Here is a 23197-nt window from a genome sequence, read left to right on the forward strand (position 1 = left end):
ACCTATAAAAACTATTATAAAACAGGTTAATACATAAAATGGATCATAAAACTTCATGAAATGGTTCCTGTTTACAAAAGTTAAAAGTCAAATAATGAAAATAGATCATAAAACTTCATAAAATGAGACCTGGTTGCAAGAAAGCCAAACAATGGAAAGGGGTGCCCTAGAAAATTAAGGCCCATATTTATACTTTTTGACGCTAAACTGCGCTAACGCAGTTTAGCGTCAAAAAATTTAGCGCCGTCTAACGCCATTCTGAAGCGCCATGCGGGCGCCGTATTTATGGAATGGCGTTAGCCGGCGCTAGCAGACCGGTGCTGCCTGGTGTGCGTGGAAAAAAACCACGTAGACCAGGCAGCGCCGGCGTAGGGGGAAAATGACGTTAGGGCGTCTTAAAATGGGGCAAGTCAGGTTGAGGCAAAAAAATCGCCTCAACACGATTTGCGCCATTATTTTCGACGCCCAGACGCCATTTAAATGACTCCTGTCTTAGTAAAGACAGGAGTCATGCCCCCTTGCCCAATGGCCATGCCCAGGGGACTTATGTCCCCTGGGCATGGTCATTGGGCATAGTGGCATGTAGGGGGGCACAAATAAGGCCCCCCTATGCCACCCAAAAAAAATTAAAAAATATAAAAAATTATACTTACCTGAACTTACCTGAATGTCCCTGGGGTGGGTCCCTCCATCCTTGGGTGTCCTCCTGGGGTGGGCAGGGGTGGCAGGGGGGGTCCCTGGGGGCAGGGGAGGGCACCTGTGTGCTCATTTTGAGCCCACAGGCCCCTTAACGCCTACCCTGACCCAGGCGTTAAATAGTGGTGCAAATGCGGGGTTTTTTGACCCGCCACCTCCCGGGCGTGATTTTTGCCCGGGAGTATAAATACGACGCTATTTGCCCATACTTTGGCGCTAGACGCGTCTAACGCCAAAGTATAAATATGGCGTTAGTTTTGCGCCGAATTTGCGTCGAAAAAAACGATGCAAATTCGGCGCAAACGGAGTATAAATATGCCCCTAAGTCTTTGCCATTTGCGAGATCGTATATACTAAGGTACTGTAAACCGCTTTAGATGGGGAGAACCCACTGGAAAACATACACAGGGGTGCAATCTAATATCATCAATAGATCAACACTGATAGTTATATTTAAGATCCCTTTTTATCGTAACAATCCACGTCCACTAAATACTAGACCGTTCTTCAGCCGGTGGATTAAGATCTGAAATAATCCAACTGCGAATTGTCCATGCTGCTGACAGATATTTAGAGACAGAAATTACTATCAGCATGGAAGTGTCATATTTACATACTCTATAGGCACTGGTTCGGCTTTGTAATAGCAGTGCTTTACACAGAGGAATAATCCACTTTTCTCTAGGACATTTATACAAGGGACAAAAAAATAGGACATGCTCAGGAGTTTCCTTGCATAAATGGCAGTTTGTACATTTGTCAGACATAGAACAATTGGACGACCAACGAGCCGTAAAGCTGTTGACCGCCAATGTTCCATATCTGAACTGAAGTAGTAAAGTACGGGCACGTGCTGGTATAGGGAGATCCAGGAAACTTTCAGGCAAGGGTTTGTGCTTGACCAGCAGGAACTCTGCTGTCAGCCGACCTGGCTCATTTGAGCCGAAGGATTCCTCATAGATTTTCCCCCAATATCGATCTATAACCAACAATCTGGCGTTAGCAGAAATCATCTCAGGATTCTCCTAATAATGGGGTAAGCCCAGTTTGGCCCAAGCTGCCTTCAACTCCCTCAACCAGCGAACTTTTTCCCATCCATGACAAGGTGATATTAGATCTTTAACTGCTGTCCTAAAGGGTTCGAGTTCTTCCGTTTTCCATAGTCGAACCCAGTATAGAAGTGGCCTTAAGTATGCTGTGTCTTTGATGCTATTTATACCCAGATCTAATGTTAGGGGGAGCATCGGCGTGCCCTTTCCTAGTCTAGATATGTGTCTAAGGAAATTGTTTTCTTTGGTTTGAAGGGTATCCAGATGTCTGTATGAGCCCCAGAGTTCCGCACCATATAGGGCAGCGGCACGGATTTGGACTTTATAAATTTCAGAAATGAGAGTCAAAGGGGGGCTTACTGCAGTACTGGCCTTCCGCTCTAGCACTCCACATCTTTGGCTGATGGTAAGCGCCCCTTTCCTTACAGCTGCATCCCAGCTACCCTTGTTAGATAGTCTAATGCCCAGGTAATCATATTCCATTACCCTTTCCAAGAGGACTGAATCCATCTTTATATTTGCTTTGAGCTTCTTGTTTCGGGCGCTATATATCATAAGTTTGGTTTTCTTGGCATTGATATCCAACCCATAATCTCTACAAAATGCACAGAACTGGTTGACCAGATTTTGGATTACCATGGGTGTTTTGGCCAGCAAGATAGTGTCATCCGCATAGAGTAAGCATGGCACTTTGATCCCGGCCAACTTTGGGGAGTCGTTAGTACAATTTGCTAAATACTTAATACAATTATTTATGTATAAAAGAAAAAGGGTAGGGGCCAGGACACAGCCCTGTCTGACTCCTCTCTCAATGGCCACTGGATCTGTAAGGTCGCCATCCTTACCGCTCCTGATTTGTGCGTAGGTGTTCTCGTGTAAACGGGCCATAAGTTTCAAAAGACCATTTGGGATGCCCATGTTGACTAATGTCAACCATAACTGGTTTCTGGGGACCAGATCAAATGCGGCTCTAAGATCAATGAAAACTACAAAGAGGTTGCCCCCACCTACTTCCACAGTCTTCCATTTAATTGTTAAGAATCTTAAAACTTGATCTATGGTACTGACTGCTGGCCTAAACCCTGCTTGCAGATCGGAAATAGCATTAGTTTCCAGAATCCATTCTTCTAGACGAGACAAGATTTGTTTTGCGAAAGGTTTTTGGAAATTATCAAGTAAGGAGATTGGACGGTAGTTGGCAGGATCGGAGGGGCTGCCTTTCTTAAAGATGGGGACTATCTCCGCTCCCATCCAGGAGCTCGGGACGGGCGCTCCTGCAGCTACTGCACTGGAGATCAGGTTCAGGTATGGGGCCCATATATCTGGGCTTGTTTTGTACAAGTCGCCTGGGATTCTATCAAGGCCTGGGGCCTTTCCCCATTTCAGTGAAGCAATCGCAGCCTTAGTTTCTGCCAGGGTAAATTCGATTGGGGGGGTCTCAAAGGTCATAATATGGTTCAGTTCCCTGGTAGAAACACCTAAGTTCCCAGAGTATAGTCTAGCAAAGTGATCTGTCCACTCTACGGGGAGTATTGAAGCGCCAGGCGAACGGTTAGGTTCTTCACTAGCATCAGCCACCAGTTTCAAAAATTTCGAGGTATCGTTTGCTTTGGCAGACTCCAAGAGGGAGGCCCATCTAAATTCATCCCATCTCCTACGGGCTCTGCTTAGTTCCTGTTTGTAGTCTTTCCTAACTTTCCTTATATGATCTGTCTGGCCCCCTCTTAAAGCTCTCAATAGTTTGTGCTGTGCTTCCCTGCATACGGCACTGAACCATCTTGCATTGCACTTCTTTTTGGCTTTTTTGGCAATCTCTTTAGAAAAAAGGTGTTTTAAAGAATTAAATAATTGTGTGTGGGCTACTATAAGCCCTTCACTGTCTTCTAAAAGGTGAGGTATGCACTCCATATGATCAGCCAACTGGCTGTACACAGATGCCACTAAGGCTGTGTCAGTTCTCATAGATTCCCATTTAACGTTTCGTCTATTGTTGGTCAGAGCAAGCTGCTGCTCATGAATCTTGGGGCAAGGGGCTTCAAGTAGTGGTAATAGATTCCTGAAAGTTAAAATCAGTGGCTCATGGCAACTCATTTTGAAGATGTTGGTGTCCCACTATTGCTCCTGGTGTGATCACTGCAGCCAACTACAGGTCTTTCCTATGTGAACATTACTGTACATTTGAATTGCAATGTTTGAACCTGGTTAAACGAATACATGCTTAAATAAGTTTGATATACTTCATACATCTATTTTTTCAAAGGGTGTTTATTTACGTTCTAAGAAGAAGAGGGGCAAGTGCATTGGGATGGGGTGATGATGGAGGAAAGTCCAGGGTATTGTTCCAGTCTACTTGGTACACAGGTGCATTGTCCAAGGGGACATAGGAAGGGGAGCAATGGCAGTTCAAGGTGGACAGAGTGACTGAGTGGGACACAAGGGTGACAACCAGGAGAGTCTAATTTCCTGGCGGGGGTCTTGGCAATAGTCTCTGGCTTCTGCCTGGATCGCATGGAACATTTGTGAGGTGGTTCACCTTCTGCAGGGGGAGGGGTGCTGGTGGACTGTTGGTCCTTTGGCGGGGCTTCCTGTCCACTAGCGGCAGTGGAGGTGGAAGGCAGTTCAGATGTCTGGCTAGTGGCAGGGGCCCGCTGTTGTGAGACTGCCTCCCTCATAATTTTGGCCATGTCTGCCAGCACCCCCGCTCTGGAGACCAGAGTGGTGTTGATTGCCTGCAAGTCCTCCCTGATCCCCTAGTACTGTCCCTCCTACAGCCACCTGTTCTCATGCACGTTGTCCAGGATCTGGCCCAGCGTATCCTGGGAATGTTGGTAGGCTCCCAGGATCTCTGCAAGTGCCTCCTGGAGAGCCAGTTCCCTGGGCATGTCCTCCCAGTTTCCCTGTTGTTCTGTACCTCTGTCCCCTGAACCGTGTGCCCACTGCCACTGACCCCAGGTCCCTGATTGTCTTGGGCATGGGGGTTGCCCTGGGGTCCCTGTAGAGGTGGACACACTGCTGATTGACGTGTCCTGGGGACAGAGGTATGGGTCTGCTGGGTGGGTGCTGTGGTGGTGTTTCCAGATGGGGGAGGCTCTGTGGTTGTCTGTGACTGTGCCTGGGTAACCGACTGTCCAGAGGTCCCTGATGGGCCAGGTTGGTCATCCAGATCCAGGCGACCAGAGCTGCTGTCATCACTGTGGGCCTCTTCGGTTGGGGGACTGGATATTGCTTGCACCTCCTCACCGCTAACATTGGCTGGGATACCTGTGGGGATGTAAATGCAGTGTTATTGTTTCTGTGTGTGACATATTGTGCATCGGTGTGTTGCCCTCTTTGTTTGTATTTGCCCTGGCAGCTTTCACTTGTGTACGTTGGTGTATGGTGGGATGATTAGTTCTCTCTAGTGTACATGCTTTAGTGATAGGTGTCCATGCAGGTCTGTGAGTGTTGTCCATGCATTGGTATGGCATGCAGGGCTTGGCACTGGGATGAGTGAGATGTGATGGTGGGGGGGTGTGAGGTGGTGGAGTGATTGGAGTAAGGATGAGGGTGGGGGTATGTGATGGCATGCAGGTAGGGGGTTGATATTAGTATAGAGTTGACTTACCAGAGTCCAGTCCTCCTGCTTCTCCGGCCAGGTACTCAGGATGCATGATTGCCAAGTCTTGTTCCTCCCATGTTGTTAGATGTGGTGGAGGAGGTCCACTGCCAGTCATCTGTACAGTGAGTTGGTGTCTTGCTGCAATGGAACCTACCTTCCCCCGTAGGTCGTTCCACCTCTTTCTAATGCCGTCCCTTGTTCTGAGGTGCTGTCCCATGGCGTTGACCCTGTCCACAATCCTCTGTCATAGCTCCATCTTCCTAGCAATGGATATCTGCTGCACCTGTGCTCCAAATAGCTGTGGCTCTAACCGGATGATTTCCTCCACCATGACCCTTAGCTCCTCCTCTGAGAAACTGGTGTGTCTTTGTGGTGCCATGGGTGTTGTGTGAGTTGTGTTGGGGAGGGTGTGTAGGGTGATGTGTTGGGGTGTGTGATGTGGGGTGCGTGGGTGGTGTATAGGTGTATGTGGTGTGTGGATCTGGTTTTGTCTGTAGTTGTGGTGTCTGTCTCGTGCCAATGATTTGTATTCCTAAGGGGTTTTGGGTAATGTGGATGTGTGTTTTTTTGTGGCGTGGGTGTGGTGTGTGTATGGGTGTCAGGTGTGTGTTATTTAAATTGGCCAATGTAGTAATGTTTTGTATGTGTGTGTGTATTTTGAGCGCAGCAGTATGTACCGCCAATGGTTTACCGCCATTGAATGTCCACCGTGGTGATTCATGGGTCATAATGGGGTTGGGAATAGTTCTGTTGGCGTAACTGTGTGGGTTTGGATACCGCCAGTTTCTCACTGACTTTTGGTGTGGCGGACTTGTTTCTGTGGCTCAATACTGATGGACTGGTGTGTGTGTCATAATATGATGAACGGATATCTGCGGTGGCGGCGGTATGTTGGTGGCAGTCAGCATGGCGGTAAGTGGGATTTAGCACCAATGTCATAATGAGGGCCTATGTGTACATGCTTTCTACAATCCATGATGAGAGCACTTCCCCCATCATGGTTTGAAGTTATATGGCCAAAGTTCACAAGCCCACCTGTATACTTGATTATAAAAAGCAAATGGATGGATTGGATAACAAAGACCAGGGGCCAGATGTGGCAAGCTTTTTGCACGTCGTAAACAGCAAATTCTGCTGTTTGCGACGTGCAAAAAGCACATCGCAATGCACAAACCCCGTTTTGCTATTCGGTAACCTGGTTACCGAATCACAAAACGGGTTTGCGAGTCGCAATTAGGAAGGGGTGTTCCCTTCCAAATTGCGAGTCGCAGTGCAATGTAGGACTGGTTTGTGACCGCGAACGCGGTCGCAAACCAATCGCATTTTGCACCCTGTTCAAATGGGTGGTAACCCATTCACAAAAGGGAAGGGGTCCCCATGGGACCCCTTCCCCGTTGTGAATGGCACTGTAAACATTTTTTTAGAGCAGGCAGTGGTCCTATGGACCACTGCCTGCTCTGAAAATATGAAACGAAAACGTTTCATTTTTCGTTTTTGTTATGCATCTCGTTTTCCTTTAAGGAAAACGGGCTGCATTCCAAAAAAAAAAAAAACTGCTTTATTAAAAAGCAGTCACAGACAATGTGGTCCGCTGTCCGCAGCAGGCCACCATCCCTGTGAGGGCCGCCATTCGCAAGGGGGTCACAGATTGCGACCCACCTCATGATTATTCATGAGGTGGGCATTTGCGACCCCTTTGCGAATCGCAGATGGTGTCAGGGACACCATCCAACATTCAGAATTGGGACTCGCAAATTGCGAGTAGCTCTGACTCGCAATTTGCGGGTCGCAATCCTGAATGTTGCTACATGTGGCCCCAGGTTCTTTAGCCATACAACACTAACTGTAAAACTGGTACTTGGTATAAGAAGCTGTTTACCCACTTGATCCAGATGACAACATACAATGCATATGTTGATTATCTTCAGACTTCAGCAGGAAGATTCATGTCTTTCTTTGACATTCAGTTGCCCTTCATTGAAAGTCTTAAGGCTACAGAACCAACAGCCTCCCCTTCATATACTTTAAAGCATATGGCAAGGGTGCAGGACACTGTGCCAACCACATTTCCAAACATCTAGAAAAACTCAACCATGTTGTTGTTGCCAAAGTCTTCTGCTCTACGCACAGAAAAAGGCAGGAGACTTGTTACTGTCCCAATTGCCCATCTTAGCCAGTGCAGAAACCACTAGACACCAGGGAATTTTGTTTTTTATTTATATTTATACATAAGGGGAGCGGCCCCTTGGGCTAGGGCCACTTCCCAGGGGGGAAAAGTATTCTTTGGCCTTTTAGGCCAGAAACCCCTGGACACCACTGATATTTTTTGTTTTATGATTACTTTGTCTTTTTTATATATGGGGAGCGACCCCTTAGGCAAGAGTAGCTCCCCTGGGGGGCAAATTTTATTTAGGTCATTTCTGCCCCCTTGGGGGCAAAGGGGCATATTTTTAATAGGCCAATCTTCCCCCGAGGGGGGCAGAAACCGCTAGACAGCAGGGATTTTTTTTTTCAGACAAGGGTCGCTCCTCTGGGGTGGCAAATTTGTTGTAGGCCATTTCTGTCCCCCTTTGGGGCAGATCGGTCTATTGTAATTAGGCTGATCTTCCCCCAGGGGGGCAGAAAACCATAGACACCAGGATATTTTTTGTTTTATGCTTATTTTATTTTTTTATATGTGGTGAGTGACCCCTTCAGCAAGGTTCGCTCCCCTGGGGGGCAGAATGTCATTAGGCCATTTCTGCCCCCCTTAGGGGCAGATCAGCCTATTTTTAGTAGGCCAATCTGCCCCCAAGGGGGGCAGAAATCACTAGACACCAGGGATTTTTATTTTTTTGCATCAATTTCACGCACGGGGAGCGACCCCTTAGGCAAGGGTCGTTCCACTTGGGGTCAAATTTATTTGAGGCCATTTCTGCTCACCTTGGGGGCAGATCGGCCTATTTCTATTAGGCTGATCTGCCCCCGGGGGGCAGAAACCACAAAGGCACCAGGGATTGGTGTGTGTGTGTGTGTGTGTGTGTGTGTCTGTGTTTTGTTTGGGGGGGAAGCCCCTTGGGCAAGCGTCGCTCTCCATTGGGGCACATTACGTTTGGGCAGATCGGCCTATTTTTGGAAGGCCCATCTTCCCCCAAGGGGGCCAGAAAGCCCACCAGAGACCAGGGAAGATTTTATTTTTATTTTAAAAAAGAGGGTGGGGATGTGGCAATACCCCCACCTCCAAATAAATGGGGCCAAAGTTGTTCTGTCCACCAGTGGGCAGATGGGGCAATTACCCCCGATCCACACCCTGGGAGGGCAGAAAGTGTACTATATGCCAGGTAATTAAAACATAAACAAAAAAAAGTAGTGGGGTGGTGGCTACCAACCAGTATGGGCCTTGTTATGCCCCCACCCCAACTGAATGGGATAACAGTCTTTCAGCTCTCCCCTTGCACACAAAAACATCTTATCCCACGGCAAGCAAGGGGACATTCGATTATTTTGGGTTTTGGTTTTACATTTGGGCCATGAGAGCTTGGCTAACTCTCAAAATCGTTCCACTTAGAATGGTGAGGGCTGCACTTTTTGGACTTTGGGATGCTGCCATGTAGAAAAATCCACAAGACCTAAACACATCTCAAAACTAAATATCAGGTTGATTCCAGGGTGGTGTGCATCCTGCACCATTTTCGTACCCTCAATGCCCTCCAAACCTCCAACTTTGCTGGAAATCACACATTTTTGTGATGGAACCTTCCAGAATCTGCAGGAATCCACAAAATTCATACCACCCAGCATTGTCTCATCTATACCGATAAAAATTCTGCTGCACTTGTCAGCCTAAATTTCTTTTTTTTCAAACTGCCCATTTGGACCCACTTTGGTTCCCCCCTCAATTTTTGGCTCTTCCCTGTCACAGGCACTTGGCCCACCTACACAAGTGAGGTATCATTTTTACTGTGAGACTGAGGGGAACATTGGATGGTAGGAAATTTGTCCTGGTGTCGTGATACCACATAGAAATGGGGGAAAAATTAGAGTTTTTAGCTAAATTTGGGGTTTGCTGAGGGTTCTGGGTAAGAAAACATTGGGGGATCCACGCAAGTCACACCTCCTTGGATTGCCTCGGGTATTTAGTTTTCAGAAATGTTTGGGTTTGGTAGGTTTCCCTGTATGGCTGCTGAGCCCAGGACCAAAAACGCAGGTCCCCACCCCCACCAAAAAGACTGGTAGTTTAGTATTTGATAATTTTGATGTGTCCACATAGTGTTTTGGGGCATTTCCTTTCACGGGCACTAGGCCTACTCACACAAGTGAGGTACCATTTTTATCGGGAGACTTAGATGAACGCTGGGTGGAAGGAAATTTGTGGCTCCTCTCAGATTCCAGAACTTTCTGTCACATAAATATGAGGAAAAAGTGTTTGAGGTTTGCAAAGCATTCTGGGTAACAGAACCTGGTGAGAGACCCACTAGTCACCCCATACTGGATTCCCCTAGGTGTCTAGTTTTAAAAAAGGCACAGGTTTGGTAGGTTTCCCTAGGTGCCGGCTGAGCTAGAGGACAAAATCCACAGCTTGGCACTTTGCAAAAAACAGCTCTGTTTTTTCTGGGAAAATGTGATGTGTCCACGTTGTGTTTTGGGGCAGTTCCTGTCGCGGACGCTAGTCCTACCTACACAAGTGAGGTACCATTTTTATCTGGAGACTTAGGGAAATGCTGGGTGGAAAGAAATATGTGGCTCCTCTCAGATTCCAGAACTTTCTGTCACCGAAATTAGAGGGAAAAGTGTTTTTTTGGCCACATTTTGAGGTTTGCGAAGGATTCTGGGTAACAGAGCCTGATGAGATCCCCACATGTCACCCCATTGTGGATTCCCCTAGGTGTCTAGTTTTAAAAAATGCACAGGTTTGGTAGGTTTTCCTTGGTACCAGCTGAGCTATGGAAACTAAATTCTAACTATACCTACCTACTGGTGACTACCTGTAAGTAATATATATAAATATATATAAATAGCAAAGAAGAATCACACTCTTGGGTGGGTATGATTCTGCTTCTTTTATTTCATAAAATTACCGAGAGAGGAACACTCAACGCATTTCGGTCCCCCTGGACCTTGATCACAGGATAAAGGTGAAGTAAAAATGGAAGTCCTTCAACACTGTTTATTTGTAATTTCCGATTTGTTTTCCATAGTCTTATGGTCTCATAGTCTTATTGTTCATATTGTCCTCATGGGGGATTTTTCTCTTTCATTCAAAAAGTGCTCATTGTGCCTTGTCGAATTAATACTTGTGCAATAAAGTGCAAGTGCTGAATTGTGACGAAGTCATTCATGTTCTGGGAGGTGCTTATGTGATCTATTTTAATGCAATGGAGATTTCAATGATTTTTACAATTCGAGGAGTTTAAATTAATGATGTTGTTGAATGCAATACAACCAGTGATATTGTGTGTTTTGCTTCATTCTGCCTGTGGTACGGCTTAATATTTGTTTGGTTACATCCGTGTGTAGGTGCACAGTATGCTGGTTATGGTAATTTTCTTTGCAATGAGAGGTCAAATTTGATGACCATTTTAAATGTTTACCAGTCTTCCATTGATCCCACCATGATTTCCAGGCTCTATTCACAGTGTCAATGATTTCATGCATGTTAGACCTGACAGCCTTAGGGTGGTCATCCCTCAACTTGTTGCCTGCCTCTCGCCACTTTTCTGACACTGTTTATGCTGGTTTTAGGACTTTGAACACTTTACCACTGCTAATCAGTGCTAAAGTGCATGCGCTCTCTTCCCTAAACATGGTTACTTGTAAGTCCCTAGTAAAGAACACTACATATGCCGAGGACCTGTAAAATAAATGTTACTAGTGGGCCTGCAGCACTGATTGTTCCACCCACATAAGTAGCCCCTCAACCATGTCCCAGGCCTGCCATTGAAAGGCCTGTGTGTGCAGTTTCACTGCCACTTCCTTCGACTTGGCATTTAAGACTACTTGCCAAGCTTTAAACTCCCCTTTTTCTACATATAAGTTCCCCTTAAGTTAGACCTTAGGTAACCCATAGGGCAGGGTGCTATGTAAGTAAAAGGCAGGACATAAACCTATGTGTTTTACATGTCCTGGTAGTGGAAAATTCACAAAGTTGTTTTCCACTACTGTGAGGCCTGCTCCTCTCAGAGACTAGCATTAGAACTGCTCTCACATACTTTTCCATGGTAGATGCTGATCTGAAAGAAGTAGACAGGTCATATTTAGTATGACCAGAATGGTAATAGAAAATATTGCTTACTGGTGATGTTGGATTTAGTATGACTATTTTAGAAATACCACTTTTAGAAAGTGGGCATTTCTCTGCACTTACTGCCATCTGTGCCTTACAACCTGTCTCCAATCCACATCTGGTTTGTGCTGGTTGGCAGGTCCTCTTGTGCATTCCACCCAGACAACCACAAACACAGGACACTCAGGGCCTGATTACAACCTTGGCGGAAGGGAGTACTCCATACCAAATGTGACGGACATCCTGTCCGCCGTATTACAAGTTCCATAGGATATAATGGAACTTTTAGGACAGCGAGCGGGATATCCGGCACATTTGGGACAGAGTAATGCCCTACGCCAAGGTTGTTATCAGGCCCTCAGGCACATCTGCATTCATTGGCATACTGAATGGGTCTTCCTGGGCTGGAAGGGTATAGGGGGCTCACACTTACATTTCAAAGGCCAGTGGCTGCCCTCACACAAATGACTGATAACCTCTGATAGGGACCCTGGCAGAAAGGACTGAAAGGGGAACATGTGCACTTCAAAACCACTCTTTGAAGTTTCTCCCACTTCAAAGGCATTTTGGGGTATACAAACTGGGTATTTGACCCCACTAAATCAGACACTTCTTGAACTACACCTTCACTCTGTCAGAGGATCTGCCTGGCTGCCCAAAGTACTCATTTGGAGTGCTTTGCTGAGAGGACTGCTCTTCTGCTTGTTGTCCTGCTGCCTGGTGTTCCTGACTCTGCTGGAGGGACTCTGTGTTCCCCCTGAAGTGATCTCCAAGGGCTTGGATTGAGCTTGCCTCCTTTTTCTGAAGTATCAGGGCCAACAAAGACTTTACCTTTTCAAAGAAACTCCTTGTGTGACCAACGCCTGCAGAAATCGACACAAGGCCTGCAGTGCGGCTGAGAAATCACCACACCGCTGACCGGATAGATGCAGCACCGACTTCCCAACTGGAAATTCGAGAAAGCTCCAGCCTTGTGACGGAAAATTCAACGCATCACCTACCAGATCGACACAGTGCCTGCTCCTTCTTCCAGCACGTCAAGAATTTTCAACACATCGTCCCTGGGAGTCAAAATACCCCAGCATTGCAGTGAGCAACCAAGACTGTACACCGGGAAAACAACTCAAACCCATTCAGAGTAGAAAGAAACAACACATCACCTGTGCCGCGTTGAAAAATCTGAAGCAACACCTTATTTTTCCACACGATTCCTCCTCGGTGGTCTCAGTACATTGCTATTTTTTATGCATCCCAGGTACTTAGGCCCATATTTATACTTTTTTAGCGCCGCATTTGTGCCACTTTTTAATGCAAAAACGGCGCAAACTTACAAAATACAAATGTATTTTACAAGTTTGCACCACATTTGCGTCAAAAAGTGACGCAAATGCGGCGCTAAAAAAGTATAAATATGGGCCTTAGTGTTACAAAGAAACAACTATCGTTTTTACCTTATTTTATTCAGATAAATGTTATCTATTTTTCTAAACCTGTGTGGTATATTTTTGTGGTGTTTTCACTGTGTTGCTGTATGATTTATTGCACAAATACTTTACACATTGCCTTCTAAGTTAAGCCTGCCTGCTCAGTGCCCATCTACCAGAGGATGGGCACAGGATCATTTGGATTGTGTTGTGACCTTACTCTGATTAGGATTGTGGTCCCTACTTCGAGAAGGGTGTATACCTCTGCCAACTAGAGACCCCAATTTCTAACAATGCATATGTGATTTGTATGTTTACTATTTGTCACCATTTTCAACCATGTTTTGAGCATGCCTTAGATTTGTATTTCACTGCAGTGCCACAAAGTATCTTCATTTTATTTTAATTGTAAGACTTTATTAGAGTAGGACCAATCTCGTTTCATGCCCTCCAGTAGACTTGCGCCTTACCTTTATACTTGGTTGCCAGGGAAGGATGTTCTACTTTTGATATTTAATTTGGATGGCATTTAGTCCTTGCCTACACTTTCCCTCTGTGGGATGGTTCAAAATATCCCTAACTTTTGTTCAGCCTCTGGGTTGGAATTGGTTATTAAATTGTTCACCTTTTGGTAGGTTTACTTTAATGTATTCTATTTATATATCCCTCTGATAGATCACCTGAAACATTTTTCCCATACCCCTCTATTTGGGTGATTCACCCTCTGATGGGTTTTTCTTTTTAATGTTGTTTTTTCACTTTAACATTGTTCTTCCCAATTGTTCAGATGTTTCCTTCATAGTGTAGTTTTTATTTTTATTTGCCCCAATTTATTCTGTGTCATTTCTGGTCTCCATTATTCCCTTTTCTGAATCATATTCAGCAATTATACTGGGATAATTTCTAAATGTTTTTCCAAAAAGTTGTTTTCGGGCCCATCAGTGGGCCATCTCCTAAGTTACTCTGAATTTACTTCCTTTTCTCCATGTTTCTTCACTTTTGCTCCATTCTATGTGATTTGACACCTCTGACTCCTCTGCTTTCCTGGGGTGATGCTGAAATGACAAATACAAATAGGTTCCTTGCATGTACCAGAACACACTTGACAAACAGCTTTGATTAAGGAACACTACTACAATGTACAATAGACCCCAGCTACAAGGTCCACTAAAGTGGCTCCAACATTAGCCAGGCCACATACATGCATGCCACGTGACCTGTAAACAGTTGCTCACATACAGTTAGAATCATAGACTGCTGCAATTGCATGAGTGAAGTAGTCCAATCACAATACCCATGTATCACGTAGGTTACCTCGTCACCTTGAATAGTTTGGCTCTTGTAGCATACCTCATTAACATGATGTAATCAAATAGTATAGCAATGCCAAATCTATTCCTACAGATTCCACAAAAGGCCCTGAAATCAGCAAATGTTCACATACCTAATACCACATCATGATGCAATGATGGTCAACTAATACAGCTATGTTGAGGCAAGATGTACAGTAGCAGGAATAAGGTGACGCAGAAAAACTCATGTCACACCATAAAAACTTCCCAATGGTTACTTCCTAATACGTCCATTGTCAGAATAGTCTCACAAAATTTGTACTGATGTCACTTCGCTATGTAAAACGTCACACAGAAAATTAGACTGGAGACAATCTGGGCAAAATGTCTGGGAGATTTGCCTACAAATATCAACAAAATATTGAATCAGCTAGGCCTAGGGAAATCACCAGTCTCCATTAGTACTGGTGAGAACACTATTCTAACATTGCATAAATGAAAGCCAATAGTCCATTGGATGTTTTTGAGGCTCAGAGAATCTCCATTACCTGAAGAGGTGGTTTAATCTGTTTCTCAATGGGAAGGCACATCATTGTACCTTTATTCCCATGCAACCACAAATTCCATTGTATTAATGAGTGTACACACTCTCATATCATTCCCACATTTCTGCATGTCAGTCCCTGATGAATGTCAATAGTTGGTTAATGAACAGTCACCAATAACCATGCAAATCACTTAGATTAATAATTCCACAACAATAGCATGGAAATTTGCATTGTGAGAAATTACTGTAGGTCTACCTCTCATGTCCTTCAGTGCTTCATCAATTGGACATGACTTATGACTTTGAGCAATGGCTTAGGGTATGTGTAACCCACCAACCAATGTTTACGCACTCCTCTCTGTAGTAACATATTAACTGTATACACATCACAGATAACTAGTTTCCAATACAGTTCGGCCTACACACATATGTGATGGAATCAGTCATCATCCTATGAAGACAGGTTGATCATCTGTGAAACAGTAGCATAAATGATACTACAAAATTGAAAGGTACACATACCAGCATGTAGGCACAAATACTGATGGCAACAGTGGTGTTTGCTAACTCATGTAACTGCACATTCCCCACGTACCAAGGGGAAGCATTGCTCAGTGACTGCACCCAAAGTACACTGTGTGCTATGTCACATGTAAGAGGGCTACAATCACATGTGGCACAATAGTGAGGTAGTATCACTCTTGACACACTAAAGACAAGTGGCTTATTGGATACAAATGACACCCACAACATCAAACAACATGAGCTGATTGATCACTGTACTCAGCCATGGGTCTACTCAGGAAAATATATTGGCAGTGGACTGGACTCTGATATGTTCCTGGTCATTAGGACAATAGGCAAAGCACATCAGCATGCACCTACTATCAGACCTACATAAATAATAACTTTCTTGTGTGTTGCAAATGGGCCAGTATTGATCGGGAGATGACTGTCTGTAACCCACGAAAATGGCAATGTAGCATGTATGATTCTGTCCACGACTCCTCCCATCACCTATCAAGTTCCGGGTAGACCTTTGACAGTATACGGTCCGTTAGTGAGGGGGTCAGGGTCTGGCGCGTGCCTCTTCCACGTTGGGAGGACTGCCCCAGCAGGACCTCTGTGATCTTCCAGGACCAGCGTCTAAGGTCCTCTCACCTTTTCTGGCAAGGGACGCTGCACATGTGATGGACCGTCAGAGTCCGCACATTCCAGGAATGGCTCTACAAATAGCTTGCTTTTGATTTGCATTGACCTGCATGGTTGCAATAGACGAATAAAGAGATCATAATTGCATATTTTTGGATCTCTGTTTGGGTAGCACACATTTTGTATACACGTAGCACAAGCATTTTAAAATTGTTAACACACTACGGGCAGATTTAAGAGTCACTAGCACCACCTTAGCACTGCCATGGTGTCATTTTTTTTACGCTAAGGCGGCGCTAAAGTGCCATTTTCCCCAGACCATATTTACAAAGTGCCGTAATGCATGCATCGCTCCACTTTGTAAACCCTTGTACCACATCATGCCTTGCTAGGCATAATGTATGCAAGGGGGGCTTTCCTCCGTTAGGGGGCCAAAAGAATGGTGCAAGGAAATCTGATAGTCACTTTTAACACCTGCTCAGGGCAGGTTTTAAAAGGGGGCTTCCATTATTTATAGTGGGCCCCTATGTACTCTGCAGGAGTAGTGCCAAAGTTTTGGCACTATTCTTGCTGAGTACATCGATAGCGTCAAAATGATGCTATTGCCCCCACCTTGCGCCATGGTGTGCTGTATTTTGAATACAGCGCACACATGGTGGCGGTAGGGGGGGCGCACCACTTTTCCTTAATCTGCCCCTACATGTGTAATTCTTACATGCTGATAAGCACAGGGTCATAAATACACACTTTTGTAGTCATCTGCTGACTATCCACAACCCTGGTCATGGCCTACACTGACTAACGCAGCCCACTAACATCGTGTAGCCCAGGGCCAACCAGCATGTACTGTGATGTGAGCCACTATGGAACACAACACACTATTTTGACTTTCTTGTGCATGACTGTACAGACACCTTTACATCCAGGCGCATTGATTTGTTGCATACGATCCATAGAAACTGCTACCATAGTTTAAACTACACCTTAAGACTTAGGTGACAATAAAAGGGCTGGCATGAGTGTTACTGAGCGCTCCCTCTCTGTGGATGTGTGGACTACCTAACAGAATCTCATGCTAAGTCTGACTGAGTTTGTGTGGTGCTGTATCACATATGATGCTTTTACAGAGATGGCATTCAACATTTCAAGGTATATTTTTTTATTGGTTGAATGTAACAAAGCTTGTGATTCACATGTAATGATCGCTCCAGAGTGAACCAACTATCTGCACTGTACGTTTGTCACTTGTGCAATAGGCCTGCACAGTGCAAACATGACTTATGGAAAAGTGACAACAGACCTGTAGGAGTAAGAGGCCAGCCCTTAGGAAATGCCACACATTGACAATGTGGGCCAATGGAAAAATGTACCAGGTCAGGGAGTTACCTTGGTCACCACTTCAAATGTAGTTTATGTAAAAGCATTCAGGGCTACTGTTGGTTCAGAAGACTCATGTTGGGAATATCCAAGGATCTGCACGTCTACTTGGAGATTTACACTGTACATCAGTTGTATTTCCACAGTAACGCTGCCCCAGTCTGGGCTATGGCCCATAGTGGGCAAAACTCTTTATCATGCACTGCTCTCTGCAGGCTGAGCATGCTGAACCCATATGAACATCACATTTCCATCACTTCAGTACATAACAGTACATCTTGTGGCCATCCTGTATGTAAGCTCAAAGTTGTGTGGCACTCTGAAGGGGTCAGTGAGGTTTAGCTAGCACTCAGACAACAGTTTGCCTAGGCCTGATCTGGGCTGAGTGACATGTGGGACTGTACACATTGCTAAGATACTCCTCAACTGCTTCTAACAGTATACATACGCTGCTCATGCTGTAATGCAAATACATTTATTTTCTCATTTACCATGACGTTGAGAGATTGAAAAAAGTTGGTGAAGTTTTAGTTCATAGTGGATGTGAGGTCTACCACTTATACAAAAACTGTTTGTTTTTCTGTCCCATTTGGTTGCGAGCACTCTCGGATTATTCAGAAGTCGCTGCAGAGCACATATTAACATCTTCTATGAAGTTATCCCTGAGGAATGGCATAATGCCCGAAATGCATTGAGTTTACAACATTATGTTACTTGATGAATTGTGTATTTTGACATGCAGTACAAAATACCTGGATGGACACTTTAAATGCATATGATTATCGGAATCATGATGTCTGGGTGGAAAACTGAAAAAACCACGAAGATAAATACATGAATAAAATGGACTAAAATGGATGAAATTTGGTTATTACAATGCTGGATGTTGATGATAGTCACACTTTGGTTTGGTTGCTGCATCCCGGGACTGGTGCATGAATATTCACCAGCTTCACAATGGAGTATTCTTTAGTGTAAAGGGGACGGAGCACTTACCAGGATCGGACACCTAAACATTCTGACGTTGAGCAAATGAGAAAAACTTTAAGTTTTTGTTTATAGTGGATGTGTGGTGTACCAATTATACAAATACAGTTCATTTTTCTGTACCACTTGGTAGCCAGCACTCTTGGGATTATTCAGAAGTTGCTGCAGTGAATGAATTAACATCTTATTTACAGTTACCCATGAGGAAGGGCTTAACGTCCGAAATGCATTGGCTTTACAACATTACCTTACTCGATGAATTGTGACATGCAGTAGAAAACCCTATGGGTGGACACTTTACATGCATTTGAATATCAGAATCACGATATCTGGATGAAAAACTGAAGAAGCATGAAGATAAATAAATGAAGAAGATTGGCTAATATGGACGGAATATGATTATAAATATGATGTATGGTGATGATAGTCACACTTTGGCTTGGTTGTCGCATCCTGAGCTTGCTGCATGTATATGAACCAGCTTCACACTGGAGTATACTTTAGTGCAAATGGATGGAGCACTTACCAGGATGGCACACCTGAACATTCTGACATTGAGCAATTGGAAAAAAACTTGGTGAAGTTTACATTTATAGTGGATTTGCTGTCTACCGCTTATACAAATACAGTTCGTTTTTCTGTCCCACTTCGTAGCCAGCACTCTTGGATTATTCAGAAATTGTTGCAGAGCATGAATTAACATTTTCTTTACAGTTACCCCTGAGGAAGGGCTTAACGCCCGAAATGCATTGGGTTTACAACATTATGTAACTTGATGAATTCTGTATTTTGACATGCAGTACAAAACACCTGGATGGGCACTTTACATGCATATGAATATCGGAATCATGATATCTGGATGAAAAACTGAAGAAGCATCAAGAGAAATAAATGAATAAAAATGGACTAAAATGGATGAAATGTTGTTATTAAAATTATGTAATGATGTGTTCACCCAGCTACTCTGGAGGGAAGGCAGGGGCCTTCTCACCAGTTTTGACTGGAATGATTGCTCCTACAGGTGGCAGACAGCAGCTAATGTGGAGGAGGTGTTGATGGCAGCAGTGTCAGGAGGCAAGTGAGTTATTTTGCAAACCACAGCATACATGTATGCCACGTATGTGGTCATTAGCTTAGTTAGGCACAGCCATTGGGCCATGACTATCACAGTCAACAACGTAAGCCTTTAGCTGTGTCCGCCATGTAGGAAGCCAACCACCATGCAGTTGACTTCTGCTGGTGGCTGCAGCCTCCAGAAGTCCAACATATGAGGTCTAGCATCCACCGTTTTAGAGGTTGATCCTACAGTACTGCTGACTTGTAAATGCATCACCACCACTACAAATATGTTGTAACATGTTTACATGTGTGCTACTCCATTGATCTGTAGTTTCTTCTACACCGTCATCAGTGTAGTGCATTACTGGTCATAAATGCCATATAACCGTGGTGCTCTGCACACCGCCGGAGACAGTATTTTGAGAGAACAAAACATGCTTTTCAATATCAAGGTGCACATGAGGAACATTTAGGTGTATAAAGTGCACATATATTTTCTAGACATGTGTAGACCACAATGGGGATTATAGGTGGATTTGGGGTAGTAGGCAATTGTAATGTGAAATGTGCACAGTGGTATTTCAGCCAGTAATGTTTTGTCACATGACTTTTGGCTTGCTCATCAAAAATGTTACTTTGAACACTGTGACTAATGCTCCAATTTATTTGATTCTACTCATAGGTACCCTGGAAGAGGGAGGAGATGTCAACCTCCAGAGTACCGTCTATTTCCAGACCTTCAGACCATGTAAGAAAGGCATGTTATAAAGACGTTTCATCTGAATAGGCAAACAATACAAGATTTATGTTGTCAGTTGGAGCCTGATCTCATGCCTCAAAAAAACATGTATACAACCTATTGTGAGACTCATGGCAGTATTACACTTTCTGGCTACAAGATCCTTTCAATATATAGTAGTTATGTCTGGTGGTATGCCACAATCTATGTTCAGTGGTGTGTTAAAAGACGTGCTATCAGTAATGATGAAACACATTGACAGCTATATCAGGTTCCCCAGACATGAGGAATTAGTCAGCGAGAAGGTTGACTTCTATGGATTTGGTCACCTCCCACATGAGGTGGGAGCCATTTATGGTACCTATATTGCATTAGTACCACAGCAAGCCAGTGAACAGGAATTATGAAGCACTTCCGTTCTATTAACATGCGAGCTGTCTGCTTGCCAGATTTGTGTATTTCAAACATCTGTGCCTGGTTCCCAGGTTCAGCCCATAATTCCTTTGTAATGAAGGACAGCACCATACCCCACCTGATTTCACAACTACAACCAGAGACGGTCTGGCTTGTTGGTAAGTAACATTTGTCCTAACTTTGTGTGTGCAATGTCAGGTGCTATTATCAGGAAGTGTATAGCACTTAAGTCTTATTGCAAAACAGGAGACTCAGCATATCCCAACCGTCCTTGGTTTTTAACACCACTGAGGAATCCAACCCTAGGGGAAGTCTGCTTCAGTGAGGCCCATGGAAGAACACGGTTGCCAGTGGAGCAGACGTTTGGGCCCCTGAAGGCCAGATTTTGCTGTCTGGAAAAGAGTGAGAAAGCCCTCCTTTACTCACCCGGGAAGGTGTGTCAAATCACTGTGGACTGCTGCATGTTCCATAACATCACCCTGGGACGGAACATCCCTTACATTGTAGAGGAGGGAGAGCCTGACGTGCAACCGGGTGAAAATCCTGAAATGCCAAATGATGATGATAGCGGTGAAGAGGAAGGAGCTGACTTCCGAGAAGAGCTAATCGACAGCTTCTTCTCATGAGTGTAGGTATGTCATGAGATGTTATTACTTTGACTGTACAATGAGCTCTTGTGATGATGTGAGGAGTATGTTTGTTGAAAATGTTAGGATGCTAAAGCTCTGCCAAACTCTGGCAAAGTCTGCTTGTGAGGAAGGTTTTTAGACATTTTCATTTTGTTAATGTTGATTCGTTTAGGTCAGATTGTTGTCATGGACTGCACTCTCCAGATGTTTGCTCCGTGAATTGTGTCATATGTATGGTTTCATAGCCAAACTATTGGTTTTCTGTTTGTTTAGGTACCTTCACCATGGCATCTTCATTAGGACATTTCAGAGTTGTGACATTAGCAGGTATGTGATGTTGTTGGGACATATGAAGAAGACATGGATTGTTCCTGGGAATGTGTGTCACAGACTTTGGGTGTACAAAACCTGTGCCAAGACAGCTGGTACAGTGATAGGATGGGAGTTAACGAAACTCCACTGGACTTTTTGCTTGTTGTGTGGTGGCCATAATGCATTATGTGTGTTATCATGTGCTCAGACAATATGTACTTGTAAGCCAAATTCATGTTAGTGTCCCTTCATATTAGCTAAATACTGTTTTTGTATGAACTGTATGTAGCTGGTGATGTATTTCAGCATTGTAGACCAAAGTGCTTGTGGCACATCACTGATATTTGTTTGTGTCATACCACCAGATGCAAAAGAATTGGATTGTAATGACCCTGTAATCAGAAACTGTTGTGCTGCCATCTGTCTGAGTCTTGCTTTATATGATGCTGGATTTGTAGGAGATATGGCTCCAGCTGATGACATCAACCAATTTCATTTTTGCCTATCTACATGGAAAAGTCTGATAAATCCCTTTATTCCATGTCCTGGAGGTCTGTACCTGTAAGCGTGATCACTTACAAGGTATAATTAAATTCTGTATGATTTGCTATGTTTCTGAGATCTTGCCAGCCTATGATTGGAACAATGTAATGAAAATTGTTATTGGTCAGGACACTTGTATGTATGTGTGGGTGTGACATGGTTGTGATCCTGAGCTAACCATTGTGTACATCCAACATATCCATGCTTACACAAGTAGCTTGTTTTGTCATTGTATAGTTTACATGGTATTACATATCTAGATTTCTAAATGTGGAATTTACTACTGCTGACAATGAGTTTCTGACTTGTGAATTTATTAAAGTGGTAAGGGTGAAGCCATACTTGTTGCAAAAACAAACGTAAAAAGGTAAAGTAGTTACTCATGGTGAATGAAAGCATAGATGTACATGCCAATTAATCTGAAAACCAAAATCCAGATTACTCCTCCCATCAGAAATGAAATTGTGTCCAGAATTAGTCCACAGAGTGAATGTGTGACACACAAAGGAGGAAATTAAGGTTGAGGTTTCTTGCTAGCAGTGGTAGGTGTCTTGTCATCCACACCTCCTAGATATTTACATGGGTGGCCCTGCTTGTGAGGGCATGGTGGAGGGTTCACCTGCTGTAGAGGCAGGGTTATCTGAAGGTGTTTCTTCCTCTGGCAGGGCCTCTCTTCCGTTGGCTGCTACAGATGTAGGTGGGCTTTATGTAGTAACATTATAGGAAGGGGTGGATGGTGGTGGAAAAGCCCTGCTCAGGTTTGTATAGATGTCCATCAGCACTCTTGTTAGGGAGCCCATGTTAGAGTTATAGGCCTCCACCTGTTGGTACACATCCCTCTGCAGCTGCTTAATTTCCCACAGATCAGTAACTACCTGGCCCATCAGACCTTGGGACTCCTGATAGATCCCCAGGACTTGGCTGATGGTGTCCTGGTCATTAGTGGCCCCAGTGGCCTCACTCCGCTGACCCACAGCATCCCTCCCACGGACCCTATCCCCACGAGCCAGTGCCCTTGGCCTAAGGTGCCTTTTCCAACTGGGTCCTGGTCCTTCTGTGTCAGAGCTGGTGATTTGCACTTCAGGATCCAGGACTAGTGGGTTGTTGGCTGAGATGT

Source organism: Pleurodeles waltl, chromosome 2_2 (genome assembly GCF_031143425.1).
Source record: "Pleurodeles waltl isolate 20211129_DDA chromosome 2_2, aPleWal1.hap1.20221129, whole genome shotgun sequence".
NCBI lineage: Eukaryota > Metazoa > Chordata > Amphibia > Caudata > Salamandridae > Pleurodeles > Pleurodeles waltl.